At 36.5% G+C, this 21,696-nt stretch overlaps 1 protein-coding gene and 1 long non-coding RNA gene across 2 annotated transcripts in view; one reads left to right on the forward strand and one right to left on the reverse strand.

Moving 5' to 3' along the window:
- The window catches only part of LOC122534670 (glycogen synthase kinase-3 beta-like), a 56,429-nt gene extending 37,778 nt beyond the window's left edge, over positions 1-18,651 (reverse strand). Inside the window, exon 1 of the mRNA XM_043665526.1 lies at positions 18,600-18,651. The gene's annotated coding sequence lies outside the window, so the exon portion shown is untranslated. The remainder of the gene's footprint in view (positions 1-18,599) is intronic.
- On the forward strand, positions 7,654-9,984 carry LOC122534672. The gene is made up of 3 exons (XR_006307967.1): positions 7,654-8,050; positions 8,671-9,069; positions 9,618-9,984. It is a non-coding gene; the product is annotated as an uncharacterized LOC122534672 (long non-coding RNA).
- Positions 18,652-21,696: the final 3,045 nt, after the last annotated feature.

Genomic DNA, 21,696 nt, shown 5'->3' on the forward strand with positions numbered 1-21,696 from the left:
TTTTCATTGCCAAATCTCACCGTAAAGCTGAAAGAAACGAAGCGGTCAGACGCTGACGAAGAAGATATGAAAACTGTCACGTGAAAAATATCAGATATGTTCTCTTTAGATTAGAAATCTACTAAAGTGCTTTTAAGTGTACGTGCAGCATGTGACCGATAAACTTAAATGGATAAAAAAAGAAAATACTTTGAACAGATCAATTAAATGTTGCATAACATCCTCTTGTAAGCATATCTTTTTCTTTTTCTCTCGTGTTAAGGACGTGTGCAAAATTCCCACTCCTATTCCACAATTCTTCGAGTTCGAAATTCCATGAAACGACAGATTATCTTTCGTGACTGTTGTAATAGATTTCTGTGAAATGATGTGTTTATTATGGAGTGTTAATACTTGTATGTATCTAAATCGTCGACGAATCTGGGAATCAATTAATCTTCTGACCCAATCATCGTACACGTGGAACTTGAAAAATTGATCATCTTAATAAGAAAAGTAAAATCACTGTAGCATACGATTCATTGATGATGAATGGCAGAAAAAGATCTGACAAAAATTTGAGAGTATAGGTTCTACATTTTGAAAAAGAAATTTTTTTTTTTGCCACTTATAATGGGAAGACAAACAATTTCTTTTTTCATCATTTTATTGAGTGTCAAACGACAGATTTTCTTGAATTTTTGTTGAACATTCAAAGTTCAATAAAATAGCGAGAAAGAAGAGTAGTGCAGCAGGTTTCAAGAGTTTCAAGTCGTTGCGGTAGGAGAAAATATCTTTGATTTTTACAGATAAAAGCATCATTTCCCCACTTTTTCACACACTGCACGATGGGAAAACATCTTTGAAAGAGACGAACTCACGGAGATTCTCTGCGCTTTAATCTCCTTACAACTGGTTCGCGGACCATAACGAGTGACCGAACCGTATACAATAATTCGTCGCGTTCTGTTTCTTTTGAACTCGTCGGTACGATATCACTGGACAAAAATGATTGATAAGTAATAAACTTATCATTTGTTTTGCCTGGGTTACATTTAAATATACTTAAAACTGAGAAAATGTTGCAATTCTGTGGCACGTCATTTCACCGCAAGAGGTTAAAACGAAACCAAGAACACTTGCGTGACTTCTTTCAACGAGAAGTTGTAACTGTTCAAAGTATCGACAATCTCTCGTCCCAAATCTTTTGACACAACGAGTCTAATCGATCCCACGATCGACACCTGTTCCATCAATCCTACAGCTTGTTTAGATGTAGCATGGCATGTAAGTCGTTTCAAAGCGGAGGAAGGTGTGTTCCGAGCGGGGAGGAACAGCGAACACGCGTAACACGCGCCGAGGCCACAGTTATTGAGTTATGAGCGGGTCACGCAGCTGATCGACCATATAAATAGATCGACCGTACATTGAACGGTTATTCTCGTTCTCGGTGCTGATACACTTCGACCATCGAGGACGCAGAAAATCATCTGACGCAAGAACGTTTAACTATCACACGTTTATCCACGTTGCATGCGTGTACCACTCCTTCTCAATTCTCGAATGCAATTGCTCCGTTTCAACGTTTCCCGATGTATCGACAAATCGCAGATTTACCGTTAGTATCCGATCTGAAAAATTTTGTTATCCGAACGTCTCTACTTTGGGTCGCTGAATTTCTCACGGAGATGAGCCAAGACGCACGATATCAAGTTTTAACGATTCTATTATAATTTTGAAAGCCTCGATCAATTTCCAGCAAGCTTTGCATCGAATGGACCGAAGGAAACGGAGTAATTCATAATTTTATAAAGTGGAGTTACACTTGATGAAAAGTAACAAACAGACGTAGCACGTATTCTAGACAAATACAAATTTTAAATAAATTTTTATTTAATTATTAAATTTAGTTAATTTAAAACAAACTTTAAATAAATACGCGAGAGTTAAATAATTGTTCAAGGAAAAAATATTTTCAAAGTATGGCGAGTGTTTGAACTTCCGAACGAGAAGTTTAAACAGGAAACATTCGTTACAGACGACACGACGTATGCAATAAACTACGATCATATGAATTTATTGTCAGTGTCTTGTTACGCGTATGCTCAGACTACTTGTTTGACACTTTGCTACGAAAGAACACGTAAAATCGATAAAGTGTATTTCCTCATATTTCAAATACATTAATAGTATGTATTAGAGGTCTTGTCGAACGTACCTATGCATTCATAATTCATTTCTACCGACGATATTCATTGAACCTATGTATTATACATTCATAGCGTCCATGTAATAATCACGTAATAAATAAACGGTGGAATTGGTAATATGCGACGTGAATGTGTTATTTACATTTTGTTGAGGACAAGTGTAATATTGGAATTCTTTTTTCGAGTCTATGAATGACTGAAGGTCCGATGCAAGGATCGAATAATTTTATGTAATGAGAAACGTGTTTATATTTCTTTTCTCAGTTAATTTACGTGTATTATTAAATTTTGTTCTTTTAATGGCGTGTAAGTAGATATATATTTGTGTATTATATCTGGATTTCATGTAATCAAAAATTTGATAATACAGGATCAAGAAAATGGTGAACTCGATAGATTTACAATGAAAAAATAACAGATATAATAACATAAAATAACGAATCAATAATAGAATAAAAGTTTTCTATTATACTGAAACCATCTTACAATCATACTTTATATTTCATGGATTATAATTTTATACTTTATTTTATATATTGCGAAACTTTGCAACAAATATTTAATCTATTCCAATTACACGTAATCACCATTCCAATAAATTGTAACAAACATCATAAACGAAAGAAATGAAATGCCATGAAATTTGAAAAATTGTAATGACACTGTGAAACGAAATTTCTCAGATAGGCGTAGGTAGATTATATATCTCGTGAATCATAAGACGTTTGAACAATTGCCGGTGCACAAAGGAACAGTACAATCCGTCAAGATTATAAACGGCATTAGATCATCAGCTATAAACTTCACGAACTACCCATTTTACTGTTTCGTTTTGAAATACAGCGACTCGAAATACAGGGTTGCGATTACAATTCATTCGCATTTACTCGCATTTAACTACTACCTGACTGCGTGCAATGCATCTTAAACATCGGTTTATAGGGTTGTAAATATTTTCCGCACGTGCGCGAGGGTTGAGACGAAGAGTTGACTTTGCTTTGTGCGAATGAAAGTGGAAACACCCAGTGGCACTTGCCTCGTTTGAGAAGAAATCGACTTGTTTAAACTAGTAAAACGCGTATTTACTCTCGTGAGATTAATCTCTTGCGCTGGAATGACGTGCCACACATGTTGGGGAATTTTTTGCCCCAAAATTGTAATATTTTCTCAGTTTTAAGTATATTTCAGTAAAACAAAACAGGCAGGACAAATAATAAATTTATCACTTGTCAATAATTTTTATCCAGTGATATCATAAGGTAACAAGTTCAAAAAAAAAAAAAGCAACGAATTATTGTGTATACGGTTTGGTCACTCGTTATGGTCCGCAATCAGTTGCCAGCGCAAGTAGTTAATGGTATGACTTTTAGGAACAATGATGCACAAATGAAACTTCGAGTATCATTTTAAGAATTATACGATTAACCCATACTCTTTCAAACATGAGTTGCAATTTATATTGTCACGTTACTTTATTCGTTCTTTAAAAAAACAGAAAAAAAAATACATTTTGAAGGTATTAAATTTCGGGCCAAATGTAGGCTACGAAACGACGAATACGATTTCAATCACGAATCGATCGAGTGCACGTTAATCGAAGTTGATAAGTAATCGAAATTTCTTATCAATCTTATCAGGACGTTGTAAACAATTGCTCTTTGTAAACTAAAATACTACCATGAAAACTACGACAGTCTTTGAGAAGAACTAAAATTCCAGAAGCTTGTATTCGAGTGTTTTTGTACGAACTGAACTTATCTATTATACATCGTAAATATCGTATTTTAAAAAGTTATCTTAGATCATAACAGTTAGAAATCTAGGTGAAAAGTTGTAAAATTTAAAAAGTGAAAAAAAAATTATCTTGCCACCGCAAACAATATTATATTTTCTTTTTAAGTATCTCATACACTTCTTACACTTCTCGTTGTCTTCTTCGTCCTCTTTCCAAAATTTTAAACGCGCGGTATAAAATTTCCAAAGTCTGTTAATTATACGTATAATTAGATGGCAGAATCTAAGGAGAGGATCTCGAGTAACAAGGAAGGACCTAGACACGCTGCACTGAACGCGGAACGAAATTTTAGGGCAGAGTTCGTTCACACTAATCTAGATTCGGGATGGTGTCGTGAACGGGGAGGTTGGTACGGAACTGGCGTGCTTCCAGGTCTCTTCACGGTAACCAGAGAGAAAAGCGTGGCTCGAAGGGTACAGTGCACAGCTAGCGATTAATCGACGTTCGAGTTAAGATACAAATTGAGTCGCGAGATGCTGCAACGCCTCTGCGACAAGAACTGCAACGTCCCTCTTCTTCCCTCCTCTTTTTCTTTATCCTCTTTCTTTGAAGTAGATCGCGCGAATACTACGATCTGTCTTTATAACTAACGATTAAGATTTAGGCGTGTACATTTGAATCTGGACGAGACGAATACGAATAAATTTCTAGGCGTATGGAATAAAATTTCTCCGTTTGAGGCTCAATATATACACGTGCTTGACAGACATCGAAATTTAACATTTAGTATGCAAAACGTAGCGATATAAAAATGTAGTGATAATTCGTGCAGCATGATTAGTTTGCTTCTTTTTCCAAGATACGAATGCAATTACATTATCTCGGTTTTTTTAACCTAGTAGATAAAACAGCGTCTTTTTTTACCGTGAAAGAACATTATAAATTGAAACTTCTCGTCAAAAGTCTCTCATTAGAGTATGTACCTACGAAAATGATAATCGTTGTAACGTGATTTTTTTGCATTGATTTTGTTATGGGTTCACAAGACACGTGTCCAACCACCGATGATCGAAGACGATCCGAGGCAGAGTCTGCTGAAATTGCTATCGAGCCGAGCAAGTGGCTAGCTGGTTGCAATCAACGACAAAAGGGAACTTGTAAGGGTTCGTATTCGCGAAGTAGTCGGTGTATGCTTGACAGTTCCTTAGCTTGATAGTTTTATTTTCGTCTGGCAATTAGCGGGTTTTCACGGAACAAAAACCAGCGGCTTTGGATTGCCTCTCCAGCCACGTTGTTAGCTGTTTGGATATGATTTTCCTTAGCGCGCCTCGCTAAATGACTCGTTTCAACAACCAATCAACGTTATTATCTGAACTACGACGTAATGAAATAATTATTTCTACAATTAACATGGAATAACATGGTGTAACGCAGTTATAGTAACACGAATAGAGCGCGAATGTCGAATGAGAATCGTCAAGTCGACAACTGTGATTAACTAACAATTTTCCGAACACGATCAAGGAAACAGAATTCAAATAAAACAATTCTTCATCTTCCAAATACATATTGCAATAACTACCTTGGCACTGGTCTCTTACATATACATGCGTTCTTTAAATTTTTGTATTTCTGTATCTTTAAAAGTGCATAAATATCTGCAGTCTGCTAACGAAATTCTAATTACAGAGGGTTGAATTTCGCACGAGATGCGCGTAGAAATACGTAGCCTGGTGTCACGCGTGAATCATACGGAAGCCACCGTGAATCTATCAACGAGGAAGGGCGAACATGCAGCACACGCCGGGCTCGCCAGCGACCCTGAGAGAGCCCGAGTTATTGATTATATGAAAACACCGTAATTTTGCTCTGCTCTTACTCGTAACAGCCTATTATTAAACGCGTATCCTCGAGGCACGCCGAGGGATCTCGCGGCACAAGCGGAATTTTTATGCTCGTTACGCGTGTAACGAGCAGAGATCTCAAACTAGCGCGTGATTCGTCGATTCCTTTCGAACCAGGAACCTTGATGATCATTTTTCCACGAGAAGATTTCCAATCTTTCCGGGCCACTTGAAATTCAAATTTCACTACGTGAAATTCTTTCTAACGAAAATTTTGTTCAACTTTGTTGAACTGTTTCGTCCTGATGTTGCAAATGATCGAGTGTCTTGAAACTACACGCGTTTCCTAGAGATGATTCTAAAAAGACGCTGCAACACAAGCATCGAATTAATGATCAAGCAACTTTAAACTGGAAATTTTATCGCTAGAATCTAAAAGAAAACCGATCAATTATCGACTGGAACTAAATAATTTATTATATAAAATAATAAATAATTTTTAAATTATTTTTAAATTACATTAATTATAATTTTTAAATTAAATTAATTATTATTAAATAAAAATAATTTAATTTGTTATATAAAACTTGCATAAATCATTATTAAATTAATGCCCTTCGAAATTGTCCAATACAAATTTTATTGCTGTACTCTTCTATGAACATTATGATCTTACTCTCTCAAATCCTTACTATCATAACGCAGAAGCAAAGTGATAAAAAATTGATTTGTAACTTTTATAAATTAAAAATTCTATACACATGAGACAAGCGTGTTTCGTGAGATTTGAACCATTTCCCGTAAATGTACAAAGTACGAAGCTTTCCTATTTCTCTGCATCAACATCTCTGATGGGATTATCGTCTTGATGTGCTTCGTGCAACTACTAATGTGATGCCCATATAGAGGTGTATTAAATGAGGCAAAAAAAACTCAAATATATACGTCTCAGTTTGTAATAATTTCCACTCATCTGTCTTTTTATTTGCCTTTGTACGAAATTTTTGAAATTGTAGAGACTTTATGGACAACCTGTATAGTTCTAGCAAACGTTGAAACAAACGACAAACACGATTAACATCGATTTTCCCGTGACAATTTCCCCATGCGACAGAGGTGTATTAAATGAGGCAAAAAAAAACTCAAATATATACGTCTCATTTTGTAATAATTTCCACTCATCTGTCTTTTCACTTGCCTTTGTACGAAATTTTTGAAATTGTAGAGACTTTATGGACAACCTGTATAATTCTAGCAAACGTTGAAACAAACGACAAACACGATTAACATCGATTTTCCCGTGACAATTTCCCCATGCGACAGAGGTGTATTAAATGAGGCAAAAAAAAAACTCAAATATATACGTCTCAGTTTGTAATAATTTCCACTCATCTGTCTTTTCACTTGCCTTTGTACGAAATTTTTGAAATTGTAGAGACTTTATGGACAACCTGTATAGTTCTAGCAAACGTCGAAACAAACGACAAACACGATTAACATCGATTTTCCCGTGACAATTTCCCCATGCGACAGAGGTGTATTAAATGAGGCCAAAAAAAACTCAAATATATACGTCTCATTTTGTAATAATTTCCACTCATCTGTCTTTTCATTTGCCTTTGTACGAAATTTTTGAAATTGTAGAGACTTTATGGACAACCTGTATAGTTCTAGCAAACGTTGAAACAAACGACAAACACGATTAACATCGATTTTCCCGTGACAATTTCCCCATGCGACAGAGGTGTATTAAATGAGGCAAAAAAAAACTCAAATATATACGTCTCATTTTGTAATAATTTCCACTCATCTGTCTTTTCACTTGCCTTTGTACGAAATTTTTGAAATTGTAGAGACTTTATGGACAACCTGTATAATTCTAGCAAACGTTGAAACAAACGACAAACACGATTAACATCGATTTTCCCGTGACAATTTCCCCATGCGACAGAAACGGTGACGACGTTCGTGCCTCGGGATTGAGTACAACGTTCACCGTGACGTCGAGGAGCTTACCTCATCGAGGTGCATTATAAAGTCAAAGTGCAACTCATTCTCGGCCTCGTTTTACGCAATCGTCGTCGTGTTCCTACATTCCTAAGAAAGAACGTCGTACGGACGTGGAACGCGTTCGAGATTAAAATTCGTGGACATTTTTGGTTGCGTTGGCCGGAAACGGAAACCACATTGACGCAAGATGCACCGACGAGCCGTGAAACGTGACTTTCGTAGACTTTCCCTCGCTCTTTCAACGACGATCCGTTTGGAACGTGCTTTGCAAGGTGACGTTGTGTAACTTTATGGGATTCTGTGGAATTTTCATCGTTGCGTAATAATCTAGGAGTGAACGTCTCGCGCTTGAACAAAGGAATCGCTAATGAAACGACTATCAGAGATTATAAATTATTATCAGACTGCAAATTTTCAAGTTCATCGACGAGAAAGGGAAGTTTTAATTACGTTGTTGCATTGTATTTGTTGTTATTAAATAATTGCCGTAGAAATAGAAAAATTTAACGACTTTCCGTAAAATACACAGATAAATAAAACATTCGTATCTTCTTTATTGTATTATAGTGATTTTATTCGTACGAAACTTGGTAATTTCCTCGATATTAAATCGTAATTCTCTGATCGAAAAAAAAAAATCTTGTAAAGTGAAACAAATGACAATAGGATTCTTAAATAATTCATCAACGTTCAATTACTCACGTTAGACATTTTATTAACAAAAATATTTTATTAAAAGAACGAATATTCCAACATTCTATATACCTAATATTTTATTTAAAAGAACGAATGTACCAACATTCTATATACCAGTTTCTCGCAAATGGAAATGAATTTTCTTCGAAGAGGTGACTAACGAGCTACAGAGGTGATTACCTCTCACGCATTGTAGTTTCCTACCTCCGGGGGTTAATCGTCGCGAACGGAGCAAAGAAACGGAAGATTTCCCCGTGATTAAGGTTCTAAGAAAACGGAGGAGAAGCAAGTTCGCTTCATCGCGAATCAACGAGGCACGGAATTCTTGCCAATTCGCGTGACAAGACGAATCGTTGGAGTTGTCGCGGATGGAAAATTTGCCTGGTTCGCATGTTACACGCCGATGCAACTTTTGGTCGGTCGTATCGAGAAAAGGCGATCAATTTTCACGATGAACAACTTTGCGGACTGCCGAGTCTTGGCAACTGTCTCAAAAGAGACATATAAACTCGGTTAACGTCAAACAGGTTCGTAATTTTTGAGAGAACGTTTCACGTGTGTCGACTAAGGACTCGACAGCTGGCAAATCGTGCTGGTACAAGTTGCTCGCGAAAGTGTGCGAGCTTTATTAACGTTAGAACTATAATCAATTTTGTATTTAAAAAATAATGCTTGTAACTTTACATTTCATATTTCATATTTCTCAGAAAACTGCACGAAGGGAAAATGGTGCTTTGGAAAACTTCTGAGCAAGAGCATATCTAAGTGCTTGACACAAATATATATCTCCCTCATACAAGTACTATATTCGTTCTATCAAAATTTGCAGATGTTAAATTTATGAATTCAACTTGTAAACTTACTTTAAACGAAATTATAACAGTTTCATTTAAAAATGTTTTTAAATTCTAAATACTCTAGTGATTCTTACAAATCCAGAATAATGAAATTATTTTAATCAAATATATTCTGCATTTTGGAGATACCTAAGTTCAGTGAAAATTTTATTTTTAAAAGCTTAGTTGCTTATTTTACTAAAGTACAACGACAGTACAAAATTTTGTCAATACGTGAAAAAACGTTGTTAAAATTAACTCGAATTTTCTAAGAATCGATTATTTTCTGATATGAACATTTCTGTAGATATTAAGAACATAATTCTGGCGGAGAGACGTTAACACGAGTGTTCGCAAAGCGCAAATGTCGTTCGACCGGGGTTTCGCGAATTCTAAAGAAACGATTTGGCAGCTTTCCCGCGTCAGAAGGCAAGGTGAGATCGAGTTCTTAAAAACAAAGCAGTTGACAACCTGTCTTCTTTATCTTTACTCAGAAGAGGCGCGTTACCCCCGAAGAAAAACTATAACTCACTCTTTTCTGCAAATTTTTAGATTTTCTTGGTAGAGAATACAATGTGTTATTTTATAATGATTTCGAGGAATTCGGACTTTAAAACAAGAACAAGAACACAAAAACAAGAACTCAATAAAAAGATCTCCTTCTATTTTTTGTTGTATTTAATTTTTATATCCATTCTACTACTTACTGTCAATTGTAATTTTGAACAATCAATTAAAAAATCAGTCAAAAACTCTCAATGTAATTTAGCGTTTGAAGTGTAGATTGTAAATCATTCTAATTTTCATCGATATCATTAAAAAAAGAACATGTATTTATATATTCTACAATATTTTTTAATAGTATCGCCTAATAATGATCTTCAGATTAACAGAGATAGAATTCAATGATTCAGAACTAGGAAGCGCGTTGATCGCAAGCAATCGGCTCTGATAAAGAAGACACGCGGCCAAGAAACTACAGTGGCAAAGTTCAAATTTAGCAGCACGTGCTGGATAATGATCAGTTTGAGAAAAAGTCGGCGGCAACACGCGACGCCTTCATGTTATAATTAAACGAACCGATCGCACAGAATTCGAGGCGAAATCGTGCTGTAACGAATGATTCTGATTGATACTTTGACGGAGAGATAAAGGAAATCGCGTGTTTATTTAAATGTTACGTACTTTGCCAAAGAAAATGTTCATGAAAAATAGAATGATTTTATTGTTCGATGATGAACAAATGAATTAGGACATTCTTTCGGCGTCGAAGCATAAAATTCTCCAAGTATAATATATAAAGTGGAAGAAATTAAAATGTTTAAATTTTGCAAAGGATTAAACGGCTAAAATTTTACATGTACAAGCTTGGAAGTTCGAACTTTCTTTAAAGGGTTAAAAAATTCACAATGATACAGTAATTATATTATAAATATAGACAATTCTGAAAACTAATGAAGCGAGCCAAGAGTTATCAAATTAATCAACTCCATTTTCTATAAGTTTCTCAACTTTGTGTAACAACGACACTCTCAGAGATGCGAATCTGCACAAAAGTACTACAGTCAGTCTATTTATAACTAGATAAACTAGATATTAATTTCAGGCGGCGTCTTCAAAATTCAATAAAACACTCGACGAGTTCAACATCATTTTAGAAAGCTATCTTCGAACGTACTCCGAAAATAGCAACAGGATCAATATATTATAATATATTCGTAATAAACTCGACTGTCGTCTAAAAATCAACCGTTCGCACGCATTTCACGCACTTGCAGTGAAAATATCGAAAGTTGAGTCACTTGTGAACGCGGGGGCGTGGATTTTTGTTGGCGCCGCTTCGAAGAGCCACGATTTAAAAATGCAGGCTACTCTGTCGGACGAGTTTGCGTTGGACTGGGATCAAACGCGTCTAAATTCGACGACGTCACCACTGACGTTCTCCACCAAAGACAACTAATAATTCTTTGTAACAATGACGTCACTTCTCGTCGAGCCTCCTGCCAATTCTCCGATGAGCTAATCGTTCCTGTAAACGATCATCATACGACGGAACTTGTGGCAAACGTTCAAGAAAGAGATTCAAGGAAAATCATCGATTTGCTCTTAATGATGATTAATTTTTAGAACGCGATGCAATTAAAGACACACGTGAACGTTTGAATATAAATTTTGGTATTTTAGAAAGAGGTTGCCATCTCGAAGGATCTCTCCAAACAATTTCCAAATCTCTTCACCAACAATCAATAGTAAAATATTTAAACTTTTATTATTAATAGATAAAATTTATTAATAATAAAATTAATAAAATATATAAAATAATAAATTAATAAAATTTATTATTAATAAAATAAAATTCCCTTTAAAGATTAAAGACGAACGTAAATATGCGAATATAAATTCTGTGTAGAAACGAAAGATTTTAATAAAGAAAAAATGACAATTGAAGTATTTTATAAGATATTTCTTCCTACTGATCCTTCTGATTCATTGATGTATTATAATTTTTGTTCTTAATGAATATTAATCTTTTCTTTTAAACAAGACAAAATTAAAGATAAAACAAATGGAACTTGTTAAATTTCCATGTAAATTTTGTAGAAGCGAAGGGGAAGCGTATTTTATGGATAGTTTCTTTCTTTTGGCTCTTTGGTTGTTGAGGAAAAAACACCGGCGAAAATGGCGATAACGCCATAACTATTAATAGAAAGAACCAGTTACATTCCCTGCGGCGATATTTGCAAAAATAGACCACTCGAAATCGTGCGACGTTCCACAAATCGAACCGCAAATCTTCCCTGAACATCGCTACTTCCGATCACAATGAATAGGTTTGAGTATTCGAAAATTGATTTCACTTAGATTTTTGAATATTCACTCGTGGAAAATTATAAAAGAAAACTTTACAAATTTGTGAATCAATTTGGAGTGAATAAAATAAAATTTAAGTTTCAGGCAATCGGGAAATCAAGCCAAGAAAAATATCACGACAGAAAAATTTTCGATGTTGCATCGATCGCGAGTGGACGAGAGATCCAGATTCCAAGTATGAGGATAAACTTTTGGGATAGCTCGCAGGTAGTTTCGACCCTATGGATAATCGACGGGCCTGCAGGTATAAGGGATACTCAATAAATCATGACGATTCTATGCCCAACTGTTGTTGGACACAGGAGGCAGATCATTTCGATTCATACTTAGGTGCTCGAGCGCACAATATACCGAGGAACGTTCGATAAATCATTTCGACTCTATAACTAGGAGCACCTAAACTCACGGAATTCCACGAAGGTTTGTTAGATCATTTCGATTCATGGCTAAATGATAACAACCACGTAACGTCGATAAATCGATGAGCTTAGATAATGGAACCATTAATCAACCGTTTCATTCAAAACTCAAATTGCCATAATTGGCAGTTTATAACAAAGTTGCACTATTACAGCGGCGAAGAACTAGATTTTCATGATTTTGAACTTGTTAGTCGGGTATAAGACGAGTTAACTCGTTACTCGGATTGTTAATTTCTTGGATTTCTTCTGTATACTTCGTTTTTATATTATACTTGCACGTGTAACGAGCTCTAACTTGCTTTCACTGCAAGTTGAGAAACGCGATAACAAAGTAAAGATAAACGATACTTTTGGAAAGTGAATCAGTATTGATTCATGATGATAAGTACGATAAAAAAATAGAGAGGTTATAAAGTTAACTATCGAAACAAAGATCAAGTATTTCTTTTCGTAATGTTAAAAAAAATAAACATTTTATGATATAAATTGATCGAAAAGAATAGCAAATCAAATGTATTAATTACAACGACGAGTATTACATAGATTCTCACGTACGCGAAAGTCTGAGTTGCCAAATTATCGGAAAAAATAAAAGTACAAGTAACAGGGAAAGGACATATGAAATATCGAAACGAGCTTCAACTTCCGGTACGTCGTGCCCTCTACCTAACAAGACGAGTTTACTACCTTACCGACCATTCTATCGATCTCACCAGCGGAAGAGAACAGCGAAGAAACGTCGATGCCAACGATCATCAGCAGAGATCGCTATCTTAGCAACACGTAGTTCGTGATTTTATGGACAGCGTAGCACGTTAATCACGATAACGATTAACTCATGTTAACACGACAGATAACGAAACCCAAAGGAACCAACGACAAACTCGATAGAATTCGAGCAACTTCACAGCGGAATCGTTTCTATTTTTCGCCAGCCATTTTCGTCTCTGCACCATTTTCATAAATACACGTCGCAATAATACAGGGATGTATCGATCGTCGTGCTTTATAACAAGATTTAACGGTGTTTCCCGGCCCGCGAATTTTAATTATTCCGCGTTATCGCTCCAACACCTGCGACCTCATGTCGAATGGTCGCCTGAAGGTTTTTATCGGCCAGTTTCGCGCCGAAGATTATACGTTGTTCGATGGAAAATTTTCATAAATCCGTGTTATCGGCCGACGGGACGACTGGCCAGAGACGTCATGCTTATTTGAATTTCAATTACATCCGGAGAAATGGAATTGATTCGCTTGGTTATTAATATTGTCGCCGTTTGTGGTGAATAACGATTTCTGGCCGTTTCTCATTTTACATCCAATGATTTTATTTCAACGAGTTCGATGTGTAGTCTGCTTGGACATTGATTTTATTCTATAGACGCTAGTCCGATTCAGATTGAATCAGAACCGTTTGCAATTTTTAACGTCTTACATTTCTAATAAAACTAGAAAGTTTGATAATAGATTTTATGACAAGTTGATAAAGTAATTAAATTTCGTTTAAACATTTCTATCTCAAAATAAATTCTGAGCAATCCGAATTCGGTTGTCACAGAGTGTAATAGATTCAATATCCAGTCTGCCTAAAAAATGGTCTTATTTCTGAATTGCACGTGATCAGTGATTCACTGATTGCGCATCAATGATATGTTTATCTATAATAAGCCTTATCAAATTTATTTTTTATTTCTATTAAAAAGAAATTATATGGCAATTTCATTGTGTAAGTTATTCGAGTGTTTGTATATCAATACATGATTGATAATTTATTTAAGTAACCAGAGTGACGGATCTTAATCTCAAGAGAGATTAATCTCAAAATTGTCTTTATCTATTTTAATTAACAGCTGGTTGTGTAATATCGTCTAGCAATACATTTTTTTTTTCAACTAAATTCTCTCGAATTATGCGTTAGTATTTATCAATTTCTTCGATCAACGACTTTTAAAATTCTTTTCAATGATTTTTCAATGATAGCAAAAAAGTTAATCAAATTAGAGTCTTCATAAATTAATCAATGATTTTTCAATGATAGCAAAAAAGTTAATGGAATTAGAGTCTTCATAAATTAATCATAAATTAAAGGTGAGATGGAAATATTGATATTCTTAATGAGATGAACGATCCTCAGATTCTTTAGACAATAAATTCGCGAATTAATCTCAAAACTCAACCTCGAATTTTATATATCTACATAAATAATTAATGCTTGCGCAGTAAAAGAGAATAATTAACTAAATTCTTCTGAGAAATTAAAATTTAAAAATAAAACGTTGACTTCTTCGACGAAATCAAAGACTCTACGATTCTTCGAGCAATGTATCCGCAGATAAATTTCGCCATTAATCACCCTGAATTGAACGCGAAAATGACGCAACTTTTGACTTTTAGTTTAGATAAAAACTATTTATTCGTTCGATTACTTGCAGACACGCAATTGTAAACAACCGTCCATTGTTCCATTGCTTTTTCTTCGTTGTTTGTAAAACCGAGTGGCTCGATATCGAAGCGACACAATCGAGATCGATCTTGTCTATCGGAGTGGTCAGACGTGTTCGGAATTTTTGCATCTCGATAAGCTTATCGAGGCAGACACACCGGTCGTAGAAAGTAAGAAAGATAACGCGTAGCCAAGGATGTCGTTCCATTTCTTTAATCCATTTCTTTAATCTTAATGAATAAAAAAGGAAAAAGAAAGAAAAATAATCTGGATTGTGGTTGAAAGAACGGAGTATCATCATCATATCGATTTAATGAGAACATCGTGATATCACTCGTAGACAAAGAGAACCTTCTTCTCTAAATGCGCAACTCTTTATACTAAGATCTTCTTGCACAACTGAACTGATATTTTCAGCGAAATTTTTACAAATTGCGAGTTAATCTGTTGATAAATTGTAATATAGTGATAGTCTCGCGACTTATATATTAAGGAAAGTTCCGTAAGTGAATTTTACGAATTGTGAGCCAGCTTTTTAATATATTGAATATAGAAGTGTACGACTGGATAGTTGTCAATTTATTAATATTATTAATCAGCCAGAAGTTGATAAATTAACCCATTGTAGACAAAACAGCGAAATAATGCTTAATTTTTTTTCTCAAGATGTGAGGACTTTGCATATTCGTTCCAACCTTATGAAATTATAAAATCTCTAGATGAATCTACAAGTTTCTTTTCATAATCGCAATGTCAAAAAAAAAAAAAAAAATAAATAAAAATAAAAAAATAAAAAAATTACATATAGTATTATTAGTAATTACAGTGAAGTATATTATATAATATATTATAAGTAATTACAATATATAATATAATACAATATATTATTATATACGTAATTACATATAGTGAAAAACAGAAAATAGAATGATATGTTGACACTTCGTACGTCGAAGTTCAACGCTTAAACGACCGGTCGAAATATCACAGATTGAAAGAAAATGGCGAACGAATAGTGTGTTTCACGGATTGCCTTAATGGGTTAAAGTTCGTCGCTCGGACTCCGTGAGAAACAAAAACAATCCGAACAATTTCCCTGGGGAAAAATCAATCGAACCATTCCAATAAACTCGACATTGGCCCGGTACACGTAGAAAAATCCCACGTACTCTCCGCTCGAATACATGCTGGTACCATAGAAGTCGAACGGAATCCAATTGCACCAGCCAATTGGAACGCGTTATCGACCAAGTCGCCGCAAACCTCTATTATACTAACCGGCTTGCCAGAGTATACTCACTCTCTGTCCAAGTCCTCGTTCCTGTTCTTCATCTACGAAGGGCTGTGAGTTTCAACCCCGGTCCGTCGTCGTGTCAAGACACTACACGTAAGGATTCCAGGGATTAGCAGAAGCTCGATTGGACACCTAACAGAGGTTCGTCACGCGGTGGATGAAACAATGTCCGGCGATCCTTGACGCACGGGTAACACGCGATTTTCGCTGGACAGACCACGTGGATCACGTGCGCGAAATTTACTAGGCAGCAACATGTCTGGCCTAGGAACTTCCGCGAGTTCGGACTCGCGTTTATGCGAATGAGCCCGCCGACTAGACCTTTAGATTGTGATCATGAATTGCAAATTGGACGAGTGAATTATCGGAATCTCCTGCGTTAAACGCAGACAATACAACTTGATTCTATCACGTTGTGATGTAAAACGAGTTCCATTTGATATTCTGTGTCTATTTCTGAGCGTACATGTACATATTTTCGCTTTATCAATATTCCATCGTTAATATTAATTTAATTTCGTTTCTTTTTTTTTTTTTTTGCATATTGCGTTAACTATAGATATTAATAGCATCTTTCTTGTCACTGTTTCTTTTATTCTTTTTTTTATTGATCATCAAACCAGTTTATCGAGAACAGTTTCTATATCAAAAAGTAAGAGTTAATCTTGATAAGATGAGGTAGAAGAATATTTTAAAATACCAATTCTAACTGTGACGATCTCTCAGAAAATTTTTCGAATCTTTAAGAATCGCGTCTCGCAGGTAGAGAAGTCGAGATTTATATTTGACAATTACTAAGATGTATTATTATTGTTCAATTATGAAAATCATTTAGTGTCTTTGATTGGAGTGACAGATTTCTGTAAAATATCGATTGCTACAATATACTATCTAACAGTCTAGTAATAAAAACGAAATGTCAGAAATATTCTATGTTGCCGCTTTAAATTAATTGATCGTCACAGTACTCATTAATGTTCGCCATTATTTTAGAGCGATTAAAACAAAATGAATATTATCGAATGAATGTCAAATAGTGTAGGCAAAACGAAATTAATTTTTATTGCGATATTTTACAAACACTTCGTATCACTGATGAAACGTACGTTCGCGTGACAGTCAACGTGTCAATCGAAAATTCAGGAATCTTGCGGACTTCACCTTGGACTTTACGTTACAAGTACGTTGTCTGAACGATAGAGACTTAATTTCGCTTCGAAGCAAATATTCGCGGAAATCGTCGTCGAGATCGATGTGTCAGGTTAAGTCTGAGGCGAGCGAGGCCAGACAGCGAATTACAGTCAAGCACGTGATTAACTAGAATCAATAAGAACGAGCTTGCGAGAGCGAGAATAATTCGAAATCACTCGAGGGATAATAGATCGGAACGAATAATGGTATTGTCGCTACGTGTATGTGTATATGTATGCGAGAGAGAGAGAGAGAGAGAGAGAGAATTTAACAGGCTCCGAGTACCGAACCACTCAAACGCCGTATGAATGGAGAAAGGTGAACTGGTGTTCAAGGACAGCCTTGCGAACAGCTGATTCCTTCTCGACACGATGACAAATCAATGGGATCGTGGACCAGATGCTCGCGGAGAATGACTCTGCGGTTGTTTCCTCCTCTGGAAGTATGATATTGTGACACTGCGTTGTCACAGTAAAAATGACACGCGACTTGGAGGAGAGAAACAACGACGATCCCGACGAATCCGACGAAAGCGACGACCACGTGATTGCGTTACATCGGTTACATCCTCGCGACGTGTCGAGTCTATTTTCTGCCAACTGTTTTCTTCTTAACCGACACGTGCTCGACATCTGGATGCATAACCGCGATCGCGGTAACTTTCTTAAAATAAATTTTAAGATTCCCTCTGAGAGATCGTGGAGGGCTCAGTTGGCGCGAGAAACCCGTCCATGGGATTGAAATAACATTGATACGACGGTTCGGGCGTGTTTAGAATCGTGATAGATGACGGGCGATTGATGATTTGGCAGCTACAGTTAACTGTTGGTTTTTAGCATTTGGATTGTTGCTAGGGATATTGGAATAGTAATTAAATTTTTAGCATTTTATGTTACTAAAGTCACTTGTCCAATTACTGCACATTTGTTAGAAATCCAAGTACTAAAAACTCGACTACAAACTGGACTATCTCTTTCGCCTATCTTTCTTTCGTAAATGATTCACAGTGAAGGTTTCTTACTTTGCGAGGTATACGAATAGCATCTACAGTAGCAATCGGAGTATTACCTTTTTTTAAAGTTACACCACCAGCCGGATGACCTGAAAATGAAACAATAAACCAAACTGCGGCATTTCAACAAAAAAATTGTAATCTAATCATATAATGCTATTACAACTAGAATTGTGTTCTCGTATGTACAACAAAGGCGTGCTCCTCTAATTTCAAATCAATCCAAAAAGTTCATGTTCAGAAAGCGTGCCCCGTTATTACAGAGATCGAGACTTGGAGATTAGCGTCGATACGAGCAGAGACACGGGGAATGGAAAAAAGCGTCTCGGCTGCCATCAAAAATACGTGGTGGTGGGGAACGTACTCGAAAAGAAAAGAGAAAAGGGCGCGGCACGAGAATTTCTAGTGATTGGATCAAGTTCAACATGTACTCTCGAAATCAAGTTAAATCTAATGGACGGCTATACTCATCAAACATGATGTTCAATTGCACGTACTAATAAAGTTACTCAAACTATAGACGCCGGAACATGTACTTTATAAGTACTTGTAAGTACTTTAACATTTTAATGAATTGAACCTCTTAAAAGCAGTAATCGAACCCCAAATGTTCGCCCCAATAGATTATAAGCTTATTGAGCCTAGAATTCCTAAGAGGAGTTCTTCATCAAGCTCACAAGTCTGGCAACGTTAAATTAAGACATTCCCCTTTCTGAAAAAAATCCTCGACATCTCATTCGTACGTATACACGTATATTTAAATTTGATTTTGAAACTAGTTCGAGGCTCAGGGATTCCAAAGTTGAAATTACGAAGAGATAAAATTACACAGATAACCTGTTGCTACAGCAATGGTTATTGTAAAAGTTACGTGGACTAATTGCTTCTACTTTTTTACCGAAAGCAAATCGTGCAATAGCAGAATAAATAAAAAAAAATTCACATTTAATTTATGATCGTTGCATCGCTCCACGTAGTCTTGATTTTATTTAAACGTAGGATCTTATTAAAGCAACAAACAATTCCATTATAATTCCAAATATAATTCCATTGCCTCGATGCAGTTTATTTTTCCGTGTACTTGCAAGAAGTTCAACATTGTTTATACGAGATATCGATTACACTTGTTAATTTGCATACTTTGTCCAATCAGTAGAGATTCCGCCGTATCGTTCAGGGACGTGCGTGTTCTGCTGTACTAACGGAGAACCACAGTTATCGCGAAGGTGGGGGCGCCACTTAACACAAGAAAGTGGCGCCACCGCCGGCTACTAGTCAGTTAATCAAGTATCAGTGTGGGCGCAAAATGGCGTCACTCGTTAGAGAAGCTATCAACCGCTCCTTCTTAGGCATGATTTACTTTTCTTTGAAAAATGACTAGCACAAGACGCATCAAAGTCACCGGGCGAACGGGGAAACCTTGGCCAGTCCTTCGATCGATCATCGAAGAACGTCTTATAGGTTAGGCGTCATACCTAACGCACGACGCAGAACGCACGAATTTCAAATTTTTCAACGTCGAATTTTTTCCGAATTTCCTTCCTTTTCTTGCTTCTTTCGAGATGCTTTTTGAGAGGTGGCTCGGTCGGCTTTAACTTTCGGCGAGTTACGTTCAAGGTCGGCGGTTGTTGTCAGAAATAGAAGAGCAAGTAAACGGAACAATAGTTTCCCAGCGGCCGCCCCGAATAACTTCCGTTACTTCGTTAAATCAAAGTCTGCGGCCTGTCGGAGAGCATCGTATACAAGCGGACAGGCGTGTGTGCCACGGGCTCGCGGGGAAATTGATCGCGAAATTTAATGGCAGCTATTTAGAACATAATGCAATCGAGATCGAGAAACACGATTTCTCTAATCCACTATTTCGATCTCATATTGAATTCCAGTGACCTTGCACGACCTTAAAGGGTATAGCCTACTCTTCGGGCAATCAGGTTAACTACACACACACACATATATATATATATATATTTTTTTTTTTTAAGTACTTCCGTCACGAAACTCTTTTTTCGCGTTTCTATTCTGAAAACCTCTTTCTCTGATTAATTCAAGTTATTCGAGCGTTTCTTTCTTCTTTAAATGGATTTCGTTAAGAAAGAAAATTTCCAAAAGATAAATGACAAAAGTAATTCGTTACCAACAAGAGAAATCATTCTTTTATATTAAAAATTAAAGAAACACGTCTCGTTCTTTTTTCACGGATCACCCCCCATTGCAAGCTCATTGCAGATTCTTTTCACTTGGAAATTCTTGAAACACGCGATACTGGGATAGGAAAGTTTCACACCGAATTTGCAGAAGAATTCGCCGACGAAGATTAACAGGTGCCAACCGGCGAACTCGAGGCTCAGATCCAGGGATAATTTAATATGACGAGATCTACGGGAAGGAATCGATGATTCGAAGGAGCTTGCGAGAAGAGGGATTGATGGAAAGTCCTCTGGTGGCGAGCACGGGAGCTGCTGCCACACCCAATTTGCTCCACATCTAGAAGACCTGTAGTACTTCCTGTTTCGAGTCTTACTGACCCCTATCCTCACTTGCGCGTAACAATCCCGCGTTTATTGCACCACGGATACGTCATAAACACCCAAACAGGCCTCGCTCAAACTCTCTCCCGTATCAAACCCCATTAATCGTCAACATTTGCACAATAATTACACGACTCGTGTTACCATCACGTCCCATGCATCCCGTTAGATCATGCCACAGAGCCGTGTTTACCGATGTCGCCAACGATTATCACCCGTATCGTCAAGAAAAACACAGATATACCTTTCCCCTGCTATTACAATAATGGTCACTTGGCCACTCGAAGCACACAAACAGACGTCCACGTGCGCGCTTGCGCGTACACCCGCTGAAGAAGCAGATAAATCCGGGTGGCACGGTAGCACCCTACACGGTTAATATCGTCAGGCGATACTAACGAAAGGCAAACAGTTCGGTGTGTGCTCGGCAAACAATTCCGATTTCCATTCGAAAACGTAGAAACATCGGGGCAACCGTTCGCGTTATCTATCGTCGGAAGTACAAAATATATCCAAGATAATCCATTTGTATCATTGTTCTCGCGAATGAAATATCTCGCGAATTAACTTTCCGGGCCTATTGGATTCTTTTATCTCTCTTTGTCTGTGGCAAGAAGTGCCAAGT

Source organism: Frieseomelitta varia, unplaced genomic scaffold, assembly GCF_011392965.1.
Source record: "Frieseomelitta varia isolate USP_RPSP 00005682 unplaced genomic scaffold, Fvar_1.2 scaffold_622, whole genome shotgun sequence".
NCBI lineage: Eukaryota > Metazoa > Arthropoda > Insecta > Hymenoptera > Apidae > Frieseomelitta > Frieseomelitta varia.